We start from the raw sequence: 24,774 nt of genomic DNA, 5'->3' as shown, positions 1-24,774 counted from the left end.
AAGATTGGCATAGATGTTAGCTCAGGGCGAATCTTCCTCAGCAGAAAAACAAACAACAACAAACAAACACGTAGAGATAGAGAATGGATTAGTGGTTACCACAGGGGAGGTGGGGAGGAGGAGGATGAAAGGGGTGATTCGCACATGTGTATGGTGATGGATGGAAATTAGTCTTTGGGTGGTGAACATGATGTAATATAAACAGAAATTGAAATATAATGATGTACACCTGAAGTTTATATAATATTATAAACCAATGTTACCTCAATAAAAAAAAAAATTTGTTTCCTGTGTATCTCCTACCCAGACATAGACAGTTATAGCTCTGAACTTGTAACTCTGGAAACAGTTGCAAATCTGGGGTGAGATTTAGAAAAGATTGATGCCGAGATGACATAAATATCTATTTAACATCAGGCATCCGTCTTTCAAAAATGGGCCTGAAGAGATATTTATTGTTGTCATTGTTACTAATTTTTGAGCACCTAATGAAGGCTAAGGACTTTATATGTATTATCTAATTTAATCCTCAAAATAATTCTGGGGATAGGTACAATTATATTCGTTTTTTTCCTCACTTGAGGAAACTGAGGTTCAGAGAAGTTAAATAATATGCTCAAGGTCCCTCAAAGCTAATACGTGGCAAAATGAAAATTCAAACCTAGACCTAGCTGGCTCTAGCATTTGACTCTGAACCACTACTCTATATATTCTGTTTAATAGAGAATGCTTTTTATATGAGAATAAATTGTGTAGTACATGATTGTGTCAAGGTATAGGCTCTGGAGTCCCTCTGTCCCCTTATAGGGTAGTTGAGACTCAAAGTGTCTGCTGCCTCTGGGTTTACCATAAGGCCCTACCAAGACAATCCTCCAGAACCCCACAATTCCCCATCCTTGCATTTCCCCAAATCTAAGTTATTCAATATGTAAAAACACTCAGTGGATCTTTAGATGAGTGGTTCAGACTGTGCTCTGCAACCCCAGTGCAGTCAACCTGGTAGTTCTTTTTCCATGTGAGGCAAAGACTTGCTCCTAGAGCCTTTCTGCATTCATCTGATCTCCTCTTCTCATTTCCTTGTCTAATAAGAGCTGGAGATCATTTTTAGGGACTGTGTGGTCTGAATTCTAATTTAGAAAAGAATGCCTTTTTAAAAGAACAGTCTGGAGAGCTGTAACATTTTACATTATCCAGAGGTTGATTCAGTGCCTTGGAGCCACATTGTCTCAAAATCTTCATTCCAGAATAGAATCTTTCCTTTCCCTTTGTATAATCAAAAAATCCACTGAATTGGTGTTTTCAGAGCAAAGAAATATTTCATAATTGAAAAAATTTTAAATTTAAAAAAGCTTTCCAGGGCCAGCCCAGTGGTGCAAGCAGTTAAGTGCGCGCGCTCTGCTGCGGCGGCCCGGGGTTCGTTGGTTCGGATCCCAGGCGCGCACCAACGCACCGCTTGGCAAGCCATACTGTGGCGGCGTCCCATGTAAAGTGGAGGAAGATGGGCACGGATGTTAGCCTAGGGCCAGTCTTCCTCAGCAAAAAGAGGAGGATTGGCAGATGTTAGCTCAGGGCTGATCTTCCTCACACACACAAAAAAATAAAATAAAATAAAATAATAAAAAATAAAAAAGCTTTCCTTCTTACATACATACTGGGCAGAAAACATGAAATAGTCACATGCAGGTAGTGTGCTGGGGCCTGCTTGTAAGGGCTCATGAGAACTGATTCTATGCACCTCTTCCCAACTCTGTACTGTATTCAGTGACATCACATTGGTAGCTTGAAATTTGTCATGATGGGAGCATCTACACCATGGAAATTGACCAATGCTACAAATCAGGGCTTTTTTTCCTCTCTCTCAGAGCTCGTTAAACATTTACCAGAAAACCACTCAGAGAGTTCTCAAAGAGCAATGCATCAGCAGTGTAACTTAAGTGAAACAGAGTCCATCCTCGTGTCACTGGGCATCATGTTGCTGAACTCCTCAGATTGTATAAATGAAGGAAGTTGTCTGCTCAGTAATATGTACTAATACAAGTTTTATTAAATGAGGGCATACAGCATGTGCCCTCAAGCATAAGACTTGGTAGAAATTGTGTTCACCGTCTGACATGGGACAGACTGTGGTATGATCCACATCTTCTCAGAACATTGGGTATATCTGGGAATGTCTAAGAGAGGAGGTACAAAGCAGGTTTCAGGAACAGCATAGTTTTCTCATAATAGCATCTGTAGGTGGCTTTTGGATTCTGAGATGATCACCCAGAGAGTCTTTATTGAAATCTGTAGATGATAGGTCTGGTCTATGGATGATATGCTTATGTGTGAGAAGGCTTATGAGCTGACTTAGAATGCTAATTGTTAGAAAAATGGGATTTAAAAATCCTGACTTCTATTGCTAAATGATTTGAGAATATTTACGATAATAGCTAACATTTCTCAATTTATTACTATGTGCCAGGCTCTATTCTAGGCACTTTACTGGTTTGAACTCATTTATTCCTCATTATAGCTATCAGACACAGGTACTAAATTATCCCCATTTTACAGATGATAAAATTGAGACACGAAACACTTAAGTAAGTTGCTGAAAGTCACCAAGTAAATTATAGAGCCAGAGTTCAAACCCAAGAACTCTGAGTTCTAATCCTTTATAGGCCTTCTGGTATAATTTTTCATGCTAAATATGGATCAAAATTAACGTTTAGGTTGTTTCCAATAATTTTTTAGCATAACATATAGAATACCACTAGTTCAGTGTTTTTCCAACCTTTTGGCCATTGACCCCTTGTAAAAAATACATTTTGCATTCATATTATATACCCAAAACAAAATAATACTCTTACTGTGCATAATACCTTCTGATATTTTCTGTCCTATTCTCTTCTATTTCATTTTTTAAATACTGGTCACAATTCACTAAATTGATTTCTTGACCTACTAATGAGTGGTAAATCTACTGTTTAAAATTCACTGCACTAGCTTTTTGTATATGTGCCTCCAGGCCACAGCTCAGTTTACTATTAGTATCCTATTTTAAAACAGAATTCATAGTATCCTTATTTCTTTTCCATTTACTTTGTGGTCTAGTGGCAAAGTCACTTGAAGAAGGACATATGATTTAAAAAGATGCACGAGGTAATGGAAGTCTGAGCTAGACTGGTGGCAGTGAAAATGGAAAGGAAGAATCCAATGTTGAGAGTTTTAGTGGCAGATTTTCAGGATTTGGTAACTGACAGGACATGAGTGCCTAGTGTCCCTCTCCAGATGATACAATTAATAGTGTCCTAAGTGTCCAAGCTGGGCAGAGAGGTGAGATATGGGGTATGGGGCAATAGCTAGATGCAGTGGCCCATTAAGTTTCCAGGCAAGTAGTGCTAAGGTTACCACATTCTAAAGCTGAATTGCTAAATCCAAATAGGTGAATCAAGAAGAGAAGACAAGACTTGAAGCAAACAAGTTGGAGACCCAGGAGAGCCCCTGCCTACAGAAATTCTAATGATCTGAGAAGGCAGCAGAAAAATGAATCTTGAGGAAAAAGCAAGCAAGTGATACCTATCTATGGGTCTGAGTATTCCCTCAGAGTTTAAGTAAAGGAGAACGTGGCAGGCACAAGCATGTGCTAGACACTATTGGGGACTCAAAGATTAATATACAGCTTCACTCCTTTAGGAGCTCAAAGTCTAATGCCGCATCATGTGAAGGAGCATCATTAGGAAAAGGTTTTATTTTTCCACCATCCCACATAGCTGGTAAAAATGATGTTTGTATAGTGCCTTACAGTTTACAAAGAACTTTCACATCTATAATCTCATTTAATCATTCAACAACCATGTGGGACAGATATTCTTATTATCTTCACTTTATACATGGAAGAAGGCAGAAACTTAGGTCTTGATCTTGAGTATATCTAAATTTAGGTTTCAGTCTCTTTCTACTATTTCAGAGCTATTTATCAAGGATAAACTGTCATCTTTAAGTGAAATTTACCTGATAAACTTTCCTACTGCAGAAGACGTGTTGGGAAAAAAGCATAGATGCAAGAAGATTCTATGATTAAAAACGAATGTCTGATACCACATAACACCCACTAGGATGGCTATAATCACAAAAAAAGATAATGTCGAGTGCTGTTGAGGATGTGGAGAAATTGGAACCCTCATACGTTGCTGGTGGGACTGTAAAATGGTACAGCCACTTTGGAAAACAGTTTGGCAGTTCCTCAAAATGTTAAAAACAGAGTTACCATATGACCCAGCAATTCCACTCTTAGCTATTTGCCCAAGAGAAGTGAAAACATATGGCCACACAAAAGCTTGTACACAAATGTTCACGGCAGCATTATTCATAATAGCAAAAAAGTGAAGACGACTCAAATGTTCAGCAACTGATGAATGAATAAGTAAATTGTAATAGATCCTTACAATGGAATATTATTCAACAATAAAAAGAAATGAAGTACTTATGCATGCTACAATATAGATGAACTTTGAAAACATTATGCTAAGTGAAAGAAGCCAGACATAAAAGACCACATATTATATGATTTTGTTTATACAAAATGTCCAGAATAGACAAATCCATAGAGACATAAAGTAGATTAGTGATTACCTGGGGCTGGTGGGGAGAGGGGGAGAATGAGTTGGGGGAAGTGAGGAGTGACTGCTAATGGATACAGAATTTCTTTGTGGGATGATGAAAATAATCTAAAATTAATTGTGGTAATAGTTGCACAACTCTGTGAATATACTGTAAACCATTAAATTGTGCACTTTAAATGGGTGAACTGTATGGTATGTTAATTATATCTAAATAAAGCTGTTTTTTTTTTTTTAAGAAAGATTATGGCCATGGAAAAAAATTGTTTCCTGGTCTGTTCACTGAATAGGTCTAGAAATAATTACATCCCAGTAGCAAAGAGCTCCCTTAGCACCAAGATTGTGAGTTTCAAGAACTTCCCAAATCATTTAGGAGTTCAGGGGATCCCAGAACAGAATGTGATAAAAGAATTACAAATGTATAAACCAACCTCTCTGAAAAGGATGGAGAGAAAAGGTGCTGATCTAAGTAACTTTGGAAATCAATGGAGTCTGTAAGACTAAAGGCAAAATGATCCGTACATAAGCACTGTACTCTAGTCAATAAAGTTGTTTCCCATGAGGATATAAGTTAACAATTCTGAAACCACAATACATCTACATTGGAACTGAACAATTAAGTAAATGTATGGTGGATGATTGGAGCCATATTTCTTTCTTACTATTGGAGTTGGAGGTTACAGATAAGCAAGAGGAGAACGCTAAAATGATCCATGTGATAATGGATTAGAGTTGGAGACATCAGTGTGGTCTGATGTTTAACTTAATATAGATACAGTAGTTACATATGGAAACATTAATAAATATGTGTGTAGTATATATATTTCCTTTATCTGTCAGCTGAAAGTGCCTAGAAGCAATGACATGCCCTAATTGCAACATGCAAACCTATCTTCTGTTTCTAATAACATGCTCCAGTAAAAGGAACCAGGGGTCCTTGGAGAAATGGCTGATTCTAGGACTAGGACGAGAAATATACAAGATGATCCTGGAGCATCTTGTAGTGTCGGAAAGTAATGAAGTACTCAAAAAAACCCACAATGATGGGGGTATGGCAACAGGACACAGGAGCCAACTGAAAGAGCCCAGTGGCCAAAGCTGGAACAGTTTGAGCAACAAATAAAGTAATATTGGATTAAAACCCAGGATATAAAATAAATATGAGTACATATGATATAAATAAACAATTGAATGAATAAATAAGTAAATAAGTAAATGGAGAGGAATAGACAAAGCTCCTATGCAGAAGAATTCCAAATAATTTATGTAGATACTCTCTCCTTAAGGAAATGGAGCATAATTTACCACTCCTTAAGTGTGGGTTGTGCATAACTTTCTTCCAGAGAGTACAGTATGAAGAGGGAGGAAAAAAGTTACAGTGGGAAAACCTGACAAACATTACCTTGGCCAGGTGATCAAGGTTAACATCATCAGTGATAAGTCATGTTGATTGCAGGAACCCCTGATACGATGAGATGAGACTTGTGGTCTTACCTCTGTGGTCTTCCTCCCCAAACCCCATAACCTCCAGTCCAATCATGAGAAAAACATCAGACAAATCCCAGTTGATGAACAGTCTACAAAATGTCTGACCAGAGCTCCTCAAAACTGTCAAGGTCGTAATAAACAAGGAAAGTCTAAAAAACTGTCATAGCCAGGAGAAGCCTGAGGAGAAATGATGACTAAATGTAATGTGGTATCATGGATGGGATCCTGGAACGGAAAAAGACATTAGGTAAAAAATAAGAAAATCTGAATAAAGTATGGACTTCGGTTAATAATAACGTAGCAATATTGGTTCATTAATTGTGACAAATATACCATACTAATGTAAGATGCTAATAATGGCGAAACCAGGTGTGGCATATATGAGATTTCTCTGTACTATCTTCACAATTTTTCTGTGAATCTGAAACTTTTTCTTTTTGAGGAAGTTTGGCCCTGTGCTAACATCTGTTGCCAATCTCCCTCTTTTTCTTTTTTCTCCCCAAAGTCCCAGTACATAGTTGTGTATCGTAGTTGTAGAGTTGTAGCTCTTCTATGTGGGATGACGCTTCAGCATGGCTTGATGAGCGGTGAGTAGATCCACGCCCAGGATCCAAACCAGTAAACCCCAGGCCACTGAAGTGGAATGCGTGAACTTAACTGCTACGCCACCAGGCTGGCCCTAAAACTATTTTACAACAAAAAGTTTATTTAAAAAAAACTATTTCCGGGGCCGGCCCCGTGGCTTAGCGGTTAAGTGTGTGCGCTCCACTACTGGCGGCCCAGGGTTTGGATCCCGGGGCGCACCGACGCACCGCTTGTCCGGCCATGCTGAGGCTGCGACCCACATACAGCAACTAGAAGGATGTGCAACTATGACGTACAACTATCTACTGGGGCTTTGGGGAAAAAAAAAATTTTTTTTTAAATAAAAAAAACTATTTCCTACCAAAAAGAATAAGGGCTTCTTGGAGAAATGGCTAATTCCTGGTGGGGGACGATAAAATGTACAAAATGAGCCTGAGATATCTTGTTATTCGAGAAAGCAAGGAAGTTCTCAAAAAATTAGTGAGATTGTTTCAAAAGGACACAGGAGCTAACATGAAGAGGCTCCTATTAGTCAAAAATGGGATATTATAAGCATTCAAAAGAACAATTGCTGCAATTGATGGAAACACATTGACCATATATATATATATATTTATTGATCTTCAGTTTATTTTGGAAGCTAGCCATTAATCCATGCTAATTCTTTTTTTATTTTACTTTTTATTTATTTATTTTGCTGGAGGAGGATTCGCCCTGAGCTAATATCTGTGCCAATCTTCCTCTATTTTATATGTGGGTTGCTGCCACAGCATGGCCGCCAACGAGCAGTGTAGGTCCGCACCCTGGAATCGAACCTGAGCTGCCGAAGCAGAGCGTGCCAAACTTAACTGCTAGGCCACGGGGCGGGCCCCTGACCATATTTTTTAAATCATGATTTTGTAATGAAATTTTAAAGAGAAAAAATGAAAAACATTTGTCACTATATTCTGAAAATTGTCAATTTAAAGGGAAAGAATTAAGTTTTATCCTATCTTTTCCATATGAACTATGTTTCAGGCAACCAAATAGTACTTCTTTACAAAATAATTTTAGCTAATAAATGTAGGAAAAAGTACAGAATTAGAAAATCACCCCCTTGCAACTCTTAATGTCAAATCATTAATTCAGGCAAAGATCATCAAAGGATGATACCACTACAAGAAAGGTTGATAGGGCATTTTACAATGGAGGGCTCAGAGCTCACAACCTGAACCTGCCAATGAGTCTTAGCATGACCAGCAGTTGGATACCCAGAAATTGTGTGCCCTCTGATGTGATGCAGTCTGAAGCACAGCGCTACCTATGATGTAGATCCTTGAACCTGGATCTAATCAAGCATTGGAGCTAACTTCTAATTTACAGGAAATATGGAAAATAGAGGAACAAGTGAAGTAAACCACTAAGAAGCAAATAAACAAATTAAGAATGGCCTATATTATTTTAATTTATTTTAATTATTCAAGAAGATAATAGAATGGAGATAAAAGGGAAAAGGAATGGCTTTAGATTAAGAGATGAGACAGGCGCCAGCCTGGTGGTGCAAGCAGTTAAGTGCGCGTGTTCCACTGTGGCGGCCCGGGGTTCACTGGTTCGGATCCCGGGCACGCACCAATGTACCACTTGGCAAGCCATGCTGTGGTGGCATCCCATATAAAGTGGACGAAGATGGGCACAGATGTTAGCCCAGGGCCAGTCTTCCTCAGCAAAAAAAAAAAAAAAAAGGGAGGATTGGCAGATGTTAGCACAGGGCTGATCTCCTCACACACACAAAATAAATAAATAAATAAAAGAGATGAGACATACAAAATAATATGTTCCCTTTGTTTGGATCCTAATTAAAACAAACCAATTACAAAAATAAATTTTTTTTAGATAATCAGGGAAATCTGAATATGGACCAAGGAATTGTTGTTAATTTATTAGGTATAATAATGGCATTAAGGTTATGTTAAGAAAATGTCCACATTTGTTAGAGATGGATACTGAAGTATGCAGGAGTGAAATGACGTGAAGTCTGCTTTAAAATAATAACTAGAGAGAAAGGGATAGATGAAGCAAGTGTTGTAAAATCTTGATAATTGATGTATCTAGATGATGGGTACATAGGGGTTAATTATATTATTCTCTCTACTTTTACATATGTTTGAAAATAGTCATAAAAGTTTTTGAAAAGCAAGTTGCAGAAGACACAGAGCATGTTCCATTTTTATAGACTTCAAAGCCATTGTGGTGGGCTCTATGACGCCCTGCCCAGATTTCCCTTTACTGAGGGCTTATTGCCCTGGCTGCCGGGAGTGCTGTTGGCAGAAGCCCTCAGCTGTCAGCCCCTTCAGAGACTGCCTCTGCTGCACAGAGCTGCCTCGCCCAAGGTCATGCCCCTTCCTGAGGTGGCTAGGTCCAATGACTGATTGATGTGGTAGCATAAAGCCCTGTGTAGTATATCAGCCCAACTTGGGACAACTCTGAAGGGACATTGTTGCTCCAGAGCACCCTGTGGGGTTGGCTAAGGCAGTTGGGGATGCATCACAACTTGACTTTTCCCTCTGCCTAATCCTGCTTCCTTTCCTTACTTTCCCCATTTGTTGATCCCAAGGACAAGCCTTAATAAACATTGCATATGCTAAACTCCATCCCAGAGTCTACTGCCCTGAGAACCCTATTTGTGACAGTCTAAATGGGTTCAATGGTGTCCCCCCCTAAAATTCGTATGTTGAAGTCCTAGTACCTCCAGTACCTCAGAATGTGGTACTTATTTAGAGACAGGGTCTCTAAGGAGGTAATCAAGTTAAAATGAGGTAATAAAGTGGGCCCTAATCCCGTATGACTGGTATCCTTATAAAAAGGGGAAATTTGGACATGTCTGAATTGTGGGAACATGTGCAAAGTTCTCTTGCAGAGTTTGGCATTACAAGAGAAGAAAGTATGAGCTGGTCCTGATGGCCTAGCGGTTAAAGTCTGGCACACTCTGCTTTGGCAGCCCGGGTTCAATTCCTGAGCATGGAACCACACCACTCGTCTGTCAGTAGCCATGCTGTGATGGCAGCTCACATAGAAGAACTAGAAGGACTTACAACTAGAATATACAACTACGTACTGGGGCTTTGGGGAGGAAAAAAAGAGAGGAAGATTGGCAACAGATGTTAGCTCAGAGCAAATCTTTCCCAGCAGCAAAAAGGAAAAAAAAAGAGAAGGAAGTAAGGACAAACAGAAATCTGTTTCTCTTTATAGGGACCAGAGTACAGATAGGAGACTTTCTTTGGTAATATTCACTTCTGGTCCTTCTGGGCCTCTTTCATGGCCAGCGGAATGTGACAGAGGGGAAAAAAAATCCCTACTTCCATTTTTAATGCCTCAGGAAACATGTTGTTCATATGAACTCAATAATGAATCAGCTGAAATGACTCATTTATGTAGTTTTGAGAATGGATTCAGCAGATTTCTTTAATTCCAACATTGACTGCAGTAGGAAATAATGTGCTTGACCTCATTCTACATCTTGTTGGAAAATAGGATTAATGTTTACCTCAGAACAATAATATGAGGATTAATGTTTCAGAGAAGGTTTTTAATGAGAGGTGTTTAAGAAATCCAGCCTGTTTGGGCTGCAGCTGAGATTGACTGTTTTCTTGTTGAGCTAGATAGGAACTCTATTTTGTTCTTCCTTCAGTGTTGGCCTGGTACTCCCCCAGAGGCCAACAGTCCTGGCCCTCTCACCGTTTGAGGGTGGTTATTAGGGTTCTTGAAGCCATAGCCAGGTAGGTCATTGCCCTGCCCCTTATGTGGTGTTGCCCTGCTGGAGGGTATGCCTTCCCTGCTGCTCAGGTAATGAGCCCTTCTTCCACAACTAACGCTTTCCATACTCGGGAGAGTTACTCAGGGCTGAGCAGCTTCAAAAAGGCAATTAGCATAAAGTGGGAAAGCAGTCCAGTCTTAGAACTTGGCAACTAAAGGTACTGGAACTCAAATTACACATCTAAATGTTGGGAGTTGGAAACAATGAAAAGGAACAATTGCTTAGTGGACATTTAAAAACTATTTTCTTAAAGCAGCAATCATGTCTCTTTTTTTTAATCCGAGGTAAAGGATACGGTTGAAGCTCTTCTAGAAAACAGGTGGGATTGGGGAGATTTATTTATGAGTTACTGGAAGCACAAAGAGAAGCTTTTATTGTTGATAGCTGGGCTGGGTGGATGCCAGGAGACACATCCCAAAGGAGCCGTGCTGCCAAGCACTGACACACAAAGAGCTGACCTAGTCCCTTTTTATGCTGACTGCTTGCTCAGAAATTATATCAGAGAACAGTAATGAAAGACCCAGTGTGGTTTAGAACAATTATGGAGACTTTAGAGCAATCCTAATTCTAAGGAACCATTTGAAGGGAAATAGAGAAGCAGTATATTCATTAGCTTTGTGTGGAACTGCTGTTCAGCTCCTGTAGGGAAATGGCCTTGAGACAGCTCCACATGGCCAGACATTCAGTGTCATCATCCTTCCTCTTCCTTTGAAACTACAAATTTAAATTCAAGCTTTCAGCAGATGCCTCCTAGACACCCCCAGGGGAAAAAATGTAAGGGGACATCATTGTAACCAATATTTTTAGGCTTGGGAATTAAAGTCAGAGGGAGAAGAGGACAGGGTGTGTATTCTGGGAGGGTTTGGGAGGAAGAGAGAGAGAGGAGGAAGGGAGACAGAAAGATTGATGTTTTAGGGAAATAGTAAAAACAATGCAGAGTAACGCCTAGATTTTCTTAGGCTCAACAGAAGAATAAAATGTCAGTGCTAGAAACAGCTTTAGAGATGATTTCCCTGTCCCTCATTGGTCATCTTACTGATGAGGGACCTTAGACCAGAAAAGTGGAGTGACTTGTCCAAAGAGGCAGAGCCAGGTAGTGGCAGAGCCAGGCTGGAAGCCAGGTGTGCTCACTCTTATGACACCTCTGGCCTCCCACCGCATCTGCATCTGATTTCCACCTTGCCCGACAGCTATGGCCCCTCATCCATCATTTTAAGAGGTTTTGGGGCCGGCCCCGTGGCTTAGCGGTTAAGTGCTTGCGCTCCGCTGCTGGCGGCCCGGGTTCGGATCCCGGGCGCGCACTGACGCACAACTTCTCCGGCCATGCTGAGGCCGTGTCCCACATACAGCAACTAGAAGGATGTGCAGCTGTGACATACAACTATCTACTGGGGCTTTGGGGGGAAAAAAATAAATAAATAAAATCTTAAAAAAAAAAAGAGGTTTTGGACAAAAGGAACCGTCAGCTGGTGAGATTGTGATTCAGTGCAGTTGCCTTCTAGCCTCCGTGTCTTGTATCTTCACATCCTAAAATAAATAAATTGATTCTGTTCCTCAACCGGTTCTTATTTTTTAATCGTTCATTTGGAAAATATGACACGTAAATGTAAAAGAAGAGGAATAACTGCAAAGAATTTCTTTACAAAGCAGTTCACATTCTACAGTCTTTTATGATGGTATGGATCCCGTACATGTTAGACAACTGTCTAGGTAGTATCAGCTGCTGCAGTCTCATATTCCTCCCCCACAACAATAATTTGTTTTCTCCATAGTAACCTGAGTTCCAAGGATTTTGCCAGGATGCAGTCCAGGGACCACATGGGATTCAAGGCTTTGGCTCTTGCAGATAAGCTGGTTGAAGCCATTTAGTTTGTAGAGTACCGGGGGGAGGGGCATGCATGGTAATTGGTATAATATAAAATATAATAATAGTGTGTGTCTGGAGCTCAGCATTGGTTCTTTAATTATCTTCTTCTCACCTTTATTATTGTCTTGCTCTCTACTAGACGTACTGTCGCCTCAACTACTAACAGGCCAATACAGTAATTTATGTTTGTGTCTTTGAGGTATGCACAATCAAAAACAGAAAACTACACAAATGGGGACTCTTTAGTACGGATTCTTAGCAGATGACTGGTACTTGATACCAGAATACTCCAGGCATCTGAGTTCTATCTTGCCATCTCATGACCATTCCCTGTTTCCTTATGAAGTGAGGGAGATAATCCTCTTGATTTCCTCAGCTGGGTCCTGGAGCCCAGATGAGGGAATACATGGGGGCAATGGTGAGATGCTCCTCAAAATTTGGGGAGTAAAATTGTCCTGATAAGTGTTTGAAAGTAATTATTGTCTGTACAAATACGCCCTTTTTGCCTCAACCCAAGAGTTTCTGATTCTCTTAGGCATCTAAGAGAGATTTATATGCAACCTACTAAATCAGCAAAAATTAATTTTTAGGCATCTACTCAGTGTTCAATGATATGTGGGGGATAATAGTATAGCTAATGTTTATTGAGTTCTTATAATGTGCCAGGCATCTGCTGAGCGCTGTACATGAGTTGCCTCATTTAGCTGTACAGCCATTCCTTTGAAATACGTGCTCTTATTATGTCCATTTTAAATATTAGGAACTAAAGCATAGAGAAGTTAAGCCATTTGCCGAATGTCACATAGCTGTCAAGTAGGAGACCCAGGATTTGAGCACAGTCTGATCCAGATCATAGTCTGATCCATATCCAGATCATCTCATTCCAGATGATTTAGGATCTTGAAGAAATATAAATCATGGTTCCTGCCCTCAATAAATTTATAATCTAGTTGAGGGAAATATGACTAACACATTAAAACAACAGTAAATTATGTTAGATGAGCGTATGTAATTAAGTGCTAAATTGGATGCTATCAACTATGAATGTTTCAGGAGTTCAGAGGGCATGGGGAGGCATGAACCAGGCAGGCAGGATTTCATGAAGCTGAGTCTAGAATGGTCCCTCAGATATGCATAGAGAAAGAACTGCCCCAGGCAAGGGGATGGCAAAAGTGCTAGAAGCAGGAGAGAGCAAGGCCTGTGCAGGAGGATGAAGCACCCAGCCTGACCACGGCTGGGTGGAGCTGATGGGAGGGGCTGGACCAGATATGAAGGCCTTTAAAGCAAAGCAGTTTAGGCTTGGTGCATTAGCAAGGTGAGAGTCATTAAAGGCCCTGGATCAATAAAGCAATATTAGAAAGGGGATGTTTAGGGGCCGGCCCCGTGGCTTAGCAGTTAAGTGCTCGCGCTCCGCTGCTGGCGGCCCGGGTTCGGATCCTGGGCGCACACCGACGCACCGCTTCTCCGGCCATGCTGAGGCCGCATCCCACATACAGCAACTAGAAGGCTGTGCAGCTATGACATACAACTATCTACTGGGGCTTTGGGGGGAAAAATAAATAAATAAAATAAATAAAAATTTATAAAAAAAAAATTTATAGAAAGGGGATGTTTAAGAAGATGTGGGGCTGGCCCCGTGGCTTAGCGGTTAAGTGCGCGGGTTCGGATCCCGGCGCGCACCGACGCACCGCTTCTCCGGCCATGCTGAGTCTGCGTCCCACATACAGCAACTAGAAGGATGTGCAGCTATGACATACAACTATCTACTGTGGCTTTGGGGGGAAAATAAATAAATAAATAAAATCTTTAAAAAAAAAAAAAAGAAGATGTGTTTGGCAGAACACAGAGGATCCATCGTATTAAAATTGCAGATGACATAAAGCTTGAAAAAACATATATGAAATTACCGTAAATTGTTACCAATTCTTATTCTCAAATTCCCTGTTTATTCTGTTTGATCTTTCTGATTTATTTTTACATTTATTTCACATTAGCAAATTCTACCAACTCTGCCTCCTTAATAGTTTTCAAATTTGTCCATTTTTCTATACTTTCCTTGCCATTACTTTAGTTTGGCCACCATCCTAAGGATGAGGGGAGGTGTCAGAGAAGCCTTCCTGGAAGAGATGATATTTTTCCAGAATCCTGAGTATTTAGTAAGAGTTAGCCAGGTATGAAGAGAGGAGGTGGGAAGTGAGATGGGAGTGAGGAGGGGAAGGATAGTATAATGGGCAGAAGAAAACAAAAAACAAACAAGCAAAATAACAGATACAGAATTTGGTGCTAGACCTGGGGTGCTGCAATAAGAAAAATTAAATGTGGCATTAATTTAGTGAAAGGGGTCGCTTGTGGGTGGTAAGGGCCCAAAGATTCCAGGCTGGAAGGCTAATGACCCTTTTTATGTGATATCAAAACATTTGGACAAAATGTCACCTCTTATACCCCGGAAGGCAGGCCACCTCCAGTGTGGTGGAGAGGAAAGTCCTTGAAGAGGTGACATATGAACAAGGCCTTGAACACACAAATTGGCCTTTTCAGTGGAGGGAACAATCTTGGCAAAGGCACAAAAGTCTGGTGGCATGAAGGACAAGTATCCCAAATGTTAGACTAAGCTCTGGGAAGACTAATCTGTTGTTGGGTATACAGGGTGCTGGGAAATGGATCTAAGTAGGGACAAACTAAATTTAAGGATAAGGCCCATTTAGAGACTGCCTATTATTTTAGAGAAATGTTGAAGAATGAAGTAAGTAAAATTTTTAAATAATCTTTTAGAATCTAGTGAGAAGTTAGTGCTAGATTTTTCCAACAGCTTTATTGAGATATAATTCATATACCATACAACTCACCTTTTGAAAGTGTACAATTCAATGGTTTTTAGTATATTCACAAAGTTGTGCAACCATCACCACAATTAATTTTAGAACATTTTCATCACTCCAGAAAGAAACCCTGTACCCATTTCTACCCCTCCCTGCCCCCCAGCTCCTGGTAATTTACTAACCTACTTCTATCACTGTGGAGTTGCCTATTCTGGACATTTCATGTAAATGGAATCATATAATACGTGGTCTTTTGTGACTGGCTTCTTTTATAAATGCTAGATTTTGCAAGTCTATGATTTGTTTTTAAATAATCAATGGTTAAACTACACATTTTCAAGTGAATTAGGAAGGAATAATAATAAATATTTGGAACAGTCAGTGGGGCAGGATGCGAGTATAAGAATAAAGACCCCCGGCCAGGAATCAAGAGGTTTGAGGTCTAGTCTTGATTCTGCTTTTACCAGGTGTGTGATCTTGGGCAAGCTAGCAACCTCTCTGGGCCCCAGGTTACCATCGGTAAAATAAGAGGAATGAGATTAGAACAGTGATTCTCAGCCTTTAATGTACAGCAGAATTGCCTGTGAAGCTTTTTGAAAAATATACAACCCTGGGACCTTATTCTGAGATGTTTCAAAAGCTCCTAAGGTGAGTTTGTTGCTTACCAAAGTTAGGAATTTCAGGGCTTACATGCTCTTTAGGTTTCCTTCTAGGTTTGACATCCTATGAGGTAAATTTGTCAGTGCATTTTACTTAGAGCCACACCTATGACTTTTGGTCAAGTCCCTCTGTCTGTGGTCAGTAAGTACATCAAATGGGAGGACCTTAGGAAGATCCTTTGGATGCAGCAGTTGCTGGTGGCAGTGGTCCTGGGTGCCTGACTTGAACTCACTGTGAGTCATAGTAGTAACTAAGAGCACTTCACTTCCCTAATGCTTTCACTTTACGGAGGACAGAAATAACTGAAAATAAGAAACAAGCTATGTGAATAAATAGCATATATAGGGGTATTGCTAAGCACTGAAATCTGTGAATGTGTGTGTGCATGTGTGTGTGTATGAGAGAGAAAGACAGAGAGAGAGAGAATGCTTGACATTTTTTTAGCCCACTTGCCCATGGACAGCTGGTCAAATTCCTAACTTGTGAGGCTGCTTGGATAGAAGTAGTTGAGTTTTATAACAGAATGACGCTTACTGAAAGCTTTAAACAAGATGGGAAGAGATACAGAACACTCTTCAGAGGAAGTCTTGGGTTCCCTATATTCTGTTTACATGGAAAATGTAGACATTTGATCCTTCTCCTTGAGTACTAGCAATTCATTGCTCCCATATCTTTTTATCTCTCTTCAGATGCCAAACCCCTTCTTAAAACAGGGGAGAGGTAAGCTAAAATTACAAGCCTGGCCTCCACTTAAGAAAAAATAGAGAAAGAAGCCTCACAAATGAACGTGAATTAACACTCACTGTTACCTAATATATAGTGTCCAAATTATCAGGGAGAGTTGCTTGCTTCCTTTGGTTTAGTTACAAAATTAACCTTCAGTGCATGTTTTTCTGGCCATCTTATACCCTCCTCAAAGCCTTTCACTAGCTTCTTTTCACTAGGTGTAGATATAAACCTTAAAACACTTTTCCTCTTGAGTTTACTTTATCTAATGATTTTCATGTCCTATTTCCCTTCATCCCACTCATCTGCATGAACAATTTTCTGCCCCTAAGCATATTATATTTGGTCAATTCTAAGATATATATTTTTTCACATTTTAACATCTCTGAAATCAGGAAGCATCTTACAACCAATGGTATCTGAAATTCAATGAAATACAGTAAGTTCTTTCTGAGTGAGTGGTTTACCTCCTACCAGTTACTGAATGATGTTCTTCCTTCCAACCATTTGGCTCCAATTCATAAATCTTATAAAAAGTCTTGCTTTGGGGGCCAGCCCCGTGGCCTAGTGGTTAAGTTCAGCACGCTCTGCTTCAGTAGCCCGAGTTCGGTTCCCAGGCACAGACCTACACCACTCATCAGCAGCCATGTTGTGGCGGTGGCCCACGTGCAAAATAGAGGAAGACTGGCACAGATGTTAGCTAAGGGCTAATCTTCCTCAACAAAAAATAAAATAAAGAGTCTTTAAAAAAAAAGGCTTGCCTTATTTTTGTGAAACCATTTGATATTAATATAATTCCAGTATTTCTAGCACTCTGATATATATGTTCATGAGAAGTGGCATATAAATCTACTTTATCATTTTAATGACTATATAATATTCCAATATTTGAGTATATCATAATTTATTAGCCAGTCCCTATTGATATCATAAATAATACTCAGATAAACATACTTTGTATATTTATCTAATTATTTTCCTATGATACATTTGTAAAAGTAGAGAATGCTTACTAGTATTATTGGTACAGTACAGCAAGCTTTCCTGTCCCTATGTTTTCATGTGTTAACTGGACTATAAGCCTTTATTTCTGGTCTAATGATCTTTTTCTTTCTTTTATTCATTTTTTTATTGTGGTAAAATATATAACATAAAGTTACCATTTTAACCATCTTTAAGTGTACAGTTCAGTGGCATTAAGTATATTCATATAGCTGTGCAACCATCACCACCATCCATCTCCAGAAGGATGATCTTTTTTCTTCTTAAAGAATGAATTCAAGGACTTTTTTTTTTTTTTTGCAGGGAAGGATTCGCCCTGGGCTAACATCTATTGCCAATCTTCCTCTTGTTTTTTTTTTCTCCCCAAAGCCCCCAGCTCATGGTTATATATCTTAGTTGTAAGTCCTTCTAGTTCTTCTGTGTGAGCTGCTTGCCGTGCTGTGGTGAGCACGGCAAGTGATGGACAGGTGGTGTGGTTCTGCAACCAGAAAACGGACCCAGGCTGCCAAAGCGGTGCGAGTGCCGAACTTTAACTGCTAGACCATCAGGGCTTGCCCAAGGATGACCTTTCTTAAGGCTATAGATACATGTTGCCAAATTGTCCTATAGAAATAAATAATTCCTGTTCCTCACAACAGCTTGTTTATCTATTAAATACACATTTATTCAGTAATCTCATGTCAAGCAATGTACTAGATGCCTATAAATATTATATCAGTTAAGATGGTTTTGTTGCAAATGACAGAAAACCCAACACAAACTGAGAAGCAATCATTTTCTTTCCAAGCATGGCTGAATTTAGCTCTGTTTCCATTCAGGACTGTTTCTCTCTCACTTTCTCTTGGTTGTGTTCTCTCCAACTTTTTTTTTTTTTTTTTTTTTTTAGTGAGGAAGATTAGCCCTGAGCTAACATCTGTTGCCAATCCTCCTTTGCTGAGGAAGATTGGCCCTGGGGTGACGTCTGTGCCCATCTTCCTCTACTTTATATGTGGGACGCCTGCCACAGCATGGCTTGATAAGCAGTGCATAGGTCCTCTCCAGGGATCCGAACCTGCGAACCCCAGGCTGCCAAAGCAGAGCGTGTGAACCTAACCATTACGCTACCGGGCTGGCCCCTCTCTCCAACTATTGCCTTCATTCTCAAACAGGCTTGTCCCTTGTGGTATCAAATGACCCTGCACCCTAGTGACTCCATGTCCAGCAGAAATAGAGAGATAAAAAGAGAGAAAGTTAGAAGAACCCCTCTTCCAGTAACTCTGATGAGAGGCCTGAGATTTACTCTGATTGGAAAGGCTTAGAGCACATGCTCACCCAGACCAATCAGTGAGGCCACAGGAATGGCACGATAACTGGCTGATATAGGCCTGTGTCTTGTCCTCCACCCTGGGCCAGTGGTGGGGCTCGACCAACAGCAAAGAATCCACAAAGAAAATCAGGCCTGCTGCCAGAAGAGCAGGAAGGGACATTGAGGGTGGCATAAACAATGTCCACTGCCATTCAGGAGTAGAGTGAGGATATCATATAAGAAAGCATATCATACGTCATATAAAAATGCAGTTAAAGAAGAGAGGAAAGAGAGTGAAGTTCTGTTCAATACATCTTTTTTTTCCTTAATATATAGTGCCATGTACTGGTCTAGATACTAATGCTATAAATACGTAAAAAAAAAAAAAAAAATACAGCTTTGGCCTTCAGGAAACTTATACTCTAATGAGGGAAACAGACATATAAACAGATCTAATAGGCTGAACGTCAAGAGAAGTGGGGGTGCTGCAGAAACCCAGACGAGGGCACCCCCAGACCAGCCTGAGAACCCAGGAAAGGCTTCCCAGAATAGATGACATCTGAACTGAATCTTGCTGTATGACATGAGGAAAGGTGGAAAGAGACTTTAGGGTAAACAGAACTGCATGAAATGGATGGAGGGGAATTATAAATAGTTCAGTATTCACAAACTAACATCTGTTGAGTGCTACTATATGCTAGACACTTCTCAGCCCTTTTTCTGTAATACTTCATGTAGTTAATATGTACAGAGGACAATGAATAGCCTGGCATTCTGGAAGGAAGGTTCATGAAAAGGAAAACAAAATAAAACAAAACAAATAAAAATAAGCAAACAAACAAACCCAAAAAAATCAGGCTGAAAAAAGCAGGTTGGGATCAGATTATGGAAGGGTTTTAAATACCTATATTATACCTAATTCAGAAGGTATTGGGGGCCGGCCCCGTGGCTTAGCGCTTAAGTGCGCGCACTCTGCTGTTGGTGGCCTGGGTTCAGATCCCGGGCGCGCACCGATGCACCGCTTCTCTGGCCATGCTGAGGCCAAGTCCCACATACAGCAACTGGAAGGATGTGAAACTATGACATACAACTATCTACTGGGGCTTTGGGGGGAAAAAGGGAAAAAAAGGAGGAGGATGGGCAATAGATGTTAGCTGAGAGCTGGTCTTCCTCAGCAAAAAAAAACAGGAGGATTAGCATGGATGTTAGCCCAGGACTGATCTTCCTCACAAAAAAAAAAAAAAAGAAGAAGGTATTGGGAGCTAATGCAAGTTTTGGGGCAAGAGTTTGACATGATCAAGGCCATATTTTACAAACATTTTCCAAATTTGATACCTGCAAGATGGTATCAAAGATCGTGTGGAGAGAGTTGTATTTGGGACACCATTGAAGAGGTTGCTAAGATGCATCAGCCAGAGGTGAAAAGAATCCCCTTCTGCCCTCCTGACCCTCATACATTGCTGACCTCCTATGTAAACTCTCTCCACAGTGCCCTCTGGAATCTTTGTTTTATTGCACCATCCCTATATTCTTAACCTCTTTACAGAATGCACCCTCCTCCTCCTTGCCTTAAATAAAACTTGTTTTTTTCCTCTCAGGAATCCACTTCTACTGAGCCCCCTTGAGCTGAGGTTATTGATCATCCTATTGGACCCAGAACTTGCCCATTAGCAAATCATTTCTAGGCACCTCCCTGCCAACTCCCTCCTCCTGGGAGGACCATGCCATCCAATCCTCCTCCATCTTCCAGGCTTTGCTTACTCTCCTTTCATTCACTTTTCAGCACATGGCACTCTCCTGGAAGTTGTTTGGCAATTGTCACTTAGATGCTAAATCCAATGAGTTTTATATTTTAACTTGGGGCATTTGATTCTGTTGACCCATTGTTTCTTGACAGATTCTCCAGAAATTATTTTTTCCTGTTTCTCCTCATACCCCTCTAGCCATCCTTCTCAATCTCTTCTGCATGTTCTTCCTCTCCTCACTTCTTAAATGTAAGTGTGTCTTGGGCTTGTTTCTCAGCCATCTTCCCTCCTCACCTGCCACGCTCTTCCAATGGTTTGAATCACCACCCATATGTTGGTGAGCTGACAACTCACAACTCAACACCACCAGCCCCAGCCTCTCTCCTGAGCTCTAAATCTATGTGTCTAACTGCCTACTGGACAGCACTAACTCAGTGTTTCACAGAAACTCCAATTCCACATGCTCGAAAGAGTACTCTTTCCCATCTATCCAAGACACCCAAGCAAAAGCCTGAAAATCGCTTCAACTCTTTGATTTCAATGACCACTTTCAACCACTCACTGAGTGTTGTTAATTCTGCCTTTTTCCTATCTTTCCTAGCTCTCTCTTTTGCTCCATTTTCACTATTACTTCTTTAATTTAGGATCTCATTATCCTTTGCCTAAAATGTTAGCTTTTTGTTTTGAAAATTTTCAAATATAGGTAGAGTATAACGAACCCTTACATATCCATCATCTGGATTTAATAATTATTAACTTTTTGCCATAGTTACTTCATCCAATATTTCTACACTGTTTTAGAGCAAATCCAGGCATCATGACATCTCACCCATAAACATTTCAGGATGCTGTTTTATGTTACACAGTAGCATGATCACACCTAACAAAATTAACAAGAATGCCTATTATAATATTACCTAATACTCTGTTTATCTTCCAGATTTTCTCTTTACAGTTGGTCTGCTTGAATCAGGCTTCAAACAAGGTCCACACATTGCATGTAGTTGAAGTCTCTTGGAAACAAAAATAGTCCCCTCCCTTTGATTCTTCCCATTGACTTTTTGAAGAGACTAGGTCAGCTGTCTTGGCTCACCTAAATTTTTCAGTTGTCTCCTAACATCTCTTTACCTTAGATCTTGCTCCTTCCCACCCCTTCCCCAATCCATCTTCCACATTGCCGTCAGAGCCATCTTTCTAAAATGCAGTTTGGGTCATGTTATTTCCCTGTTTGAAACTCTTCGATGGTGCCCATGAGCTGCCATGGTAAAATTCATACTTCTTGCTGTGTCATACTATAATGTTTTCACTGATCTCTACCTAAATTTCCAATCTCTTCTTTGTTTGATGCTTCCTCATACTATGCAGACCAAAAACTTCTCTTTTCCCTCAAAACACCAGCCTCAGACTCTGTCTGAATGCCATGTACTTGCCTCACTTCCACCTGGAAGAATAACCTTCATTTCCCAAAGCTCAGCTCAAGTATCACTTCCTCTATGACATTTTTCTGATTCCTTAAACCCCAACCAAGGAAAATTGACCATCTCCTCCTTCCATCCTGGCCCCCACAGTGCCCCACTGCACATAGTGTTTACATTGCTGGCTCCTTCTGAGGCTCCTTGAGCCTGGGTCCTACTCATTGTAGTAGTCTTATCAGCCCCAGGGATTTATCAAAAAATGGGCTTTTAATAAATGCTTGTGAGTAGGTGAATGAACGATAAATGGGTTACATTATAATCTGGGAAACATTAGATTTGTTCCAAGAAGAAATTCCTAACAGTCTCTCCTGCTCACGGCTCTTGAGGCCGTGGGCATAGCCAGACTTAGGTCAAGGACAGGGCCATTCCTATTTGAGAGCAGGGCCCCAGACCTCCAGCCTGTTGAGTTCCATCCTGTGCCCCAAGGGGAGTCATGTGGCGTTGCGTGACTTAGGTTCTATTACAAGACCGCTGGATTCTCAGTAAAGGGAAGCATTTTTGAAAACATAGTCCTTGGGTGAGGAGAGTTCCTTCCTCGGAGAAAGAAAGTTGCCTTCCTGGCAATATGATTTATTATCAAGCATGGGATAAAGTGGGAAAAGGCAGGTTAGTGACAAAGCTGATCCGCAGGCTATTGTTCAGTGCCAGGTGTTTAAAGTCTATGAACTAATTTCACGACACTGTGCATGTCACCTCCCTCTTTTGGCCTGTTTTTCAATCTTCCAAACAAAGATATAGGACTAGATGATCTCTGAGATCATTTCCAGCTCTATCATTTTATTATCTAATTCATATATAATACCAGTATAACATGTTTTCCATATGATAAAGATTCAAGAATTATTGATGGCATTTTGCAGATATTATTATACATTATATAATACAGATCTGTATTATACATTATACAGAAACTGAGTGCAGTGGGGCAAGAGATTTGCTTCAGACACGTGGAGGTAGCACCAGGCCCGAATCCTTCCTGAGCTCTGTTTCATGAAGCAATCAATGTTTCCTGGCTCCCCAGCGGAGCTGCAGTATCTTTCCCTTTAGAAAAGCTGGTCTGTTTTTTCCCTCCAGGCCTGCAGAAAAAAATCAAGGGCCTGAGTATTAATAGGAAAAATATTAGAGCCCACTTATTCCACTCCCACAGCCTACAAGGGTTTGAATCTCACAGTATTGAAAGTAAGAGAAGTCAGTGTTGCTGAGAATGTCAGGGTGCACGTGAGAAGGAAGCTGGAGCAGGAGAAGGGGAACAGATTTGAGCTGCTGGGGATGCATTTCGGTGTCTGTGGAGTAGGATCGGGGGTGGGGCACTGATCCCAAGGGCATAATGACAAGGTCAGCCTCATCTCTTCTCTCTGATCTTGGCAGTAGCCAGTCTAGCTAGAAAGAGCAATCTGTCAAGTCTAATTAGAGTGGAAGAAAGTGAACAATGGGCGCCCCGCTCTAAAGTGACGGCCCAGTGTAATGGGGTGGAGGAGCTTGGGAGGGACGTGTGCTTTGTGTGCTGGAGTTGGTTCCTTCAAGTGGATCCTTTCTGAACTCAAACTGCAACACAACTTAAACTGGATTCGTATTTACTTCACCAGAAATCTTCAGGTCCCTGCGCTTTTTAGCACATGCACATCCAGCAAAAGCAGAGGAGGCCCTGGCTCTGTTTCAAAGGTGAGGCTGTAATTGAAAATAGTTACATCACGCGGCCGTGGAGACAGTGCTGTGTGCATGCAACCGATATTTATTAATTTGTCCATGTTTCTCTTTTGTGTTTAATTATATTGGTGGAATATAAGATTTCTCTTATTATTTTTGCAACCTTTTTTATTATAAGGCTTATAAATGGATTCTCAAAATTTCAGAACTGCCTGAAATTTTAGTAGGATCACAAATAAGCACATTTTAAGATGCAAAAACATTTTAATTATATTTTTGGCTTACACTTTAAACGACCTCTCCGATTTGGATATTTTAGTTCTTGCATCAAAAGTAGGTTTCAGAGGAAAAGGGTATATTTTATAAATGGAATCAAATAAATATATTTCTTAAAATAAATACATGAATACAGGTTATTGAAGCTTAAAAACTATGCATTTGCATAATCTAAAACCTCAAATAACAAAGGCCTGTTATCAGCAAATATTATCCTGAAGACTAATGGTTTGTTAATTTAACTCTGCCTCAGTGTGGGGCATTCAGATGTCTTAAAGGTGTGAGAAAAAAATAATTCTCTGAAGTGGGAGAGAAAGAATGGGAAGAGAGTAAAAACAAACGCAATTTATAAGTTATAAGTCTCAGTCTGCATGATTTTGCTGCCCTTTCCTGTGCGTTACCTCATTTAATCCCCAAAGCACCCTGTGAAGTATGTTACCAATATCTTCATCAACAGATAAGGAAACCAAGGCCCTGAGGACTTAGCCCAACGTAACAGAGAAATGTAGTCGGGCCTCGAACCCAGGTCCTAAGGCTCCAAGTCTAGTGTACGTCTCATCTCTGTATTGCTGATAGAATCAGGAGACATTACATTTTAAAAATCATCCAATTCGTAAGGATAGTGCCAACACGAGGACTCTCTTCCAATCTCTCGGTCTCTTACGGACATGAATGAGGCTGTGGATTTTAGTTTGGTGTTTTTGTACCACTTACCATACTTTACTGCATGTTGCTAACCTTTTATTTTCTAACAGCATCACTTGTTTCTTCTCTGTCCTTTCTTTTTTTTTTCTTTTACATACATATT

General features: G+C 40.3%; 1 long non-coding RNA gene across 2 annotated transcripts in view; it reads left to right on the top strand.

The window, feature by feature from the left end:
* The window catches only part of LOC131416127 (uncharacterized), a 93,594-nt gene that overhangs the window by 62,439 nt on the left and 6,381 nt on the right, over nucleotides 1–24,774 (top strand). Inside the window, exon 4 of one of the 2 annotated variants that reach the window (XR_009222544.1) lies at nucleotides 23,630–23,705. The exons of the other annotated variant lie outside the window; for it this stretch is intronic. This is a non-coding gene — a long non-coding RNA (uncharacterized LOC131416127). The remainder of the gene's footprint in view (nucleotides 1–23,629; nucleotides 23,706–24,774) is intronic. 2 annotated transcript variants of the gene reach the window in all.

Source organism: Diceros bicornis, chromosome 17, assembly GCF_020826845.1.
Source record: "Diceros bicornis minor isolate mBicDic1 chromosome 17, mDicBic1.mat.cur, whole genome shotgun sequence".
Classification (NCBI taxonomy): Eukaryota; Metazoa; Chordata; class Mammalia; order Perissodactyla; family Rhinocerotidae; genus Diceros; species Diceros bicornis.
This window is presented reverse-complemented; position numbering and strand designations above follow the sequence as displayed.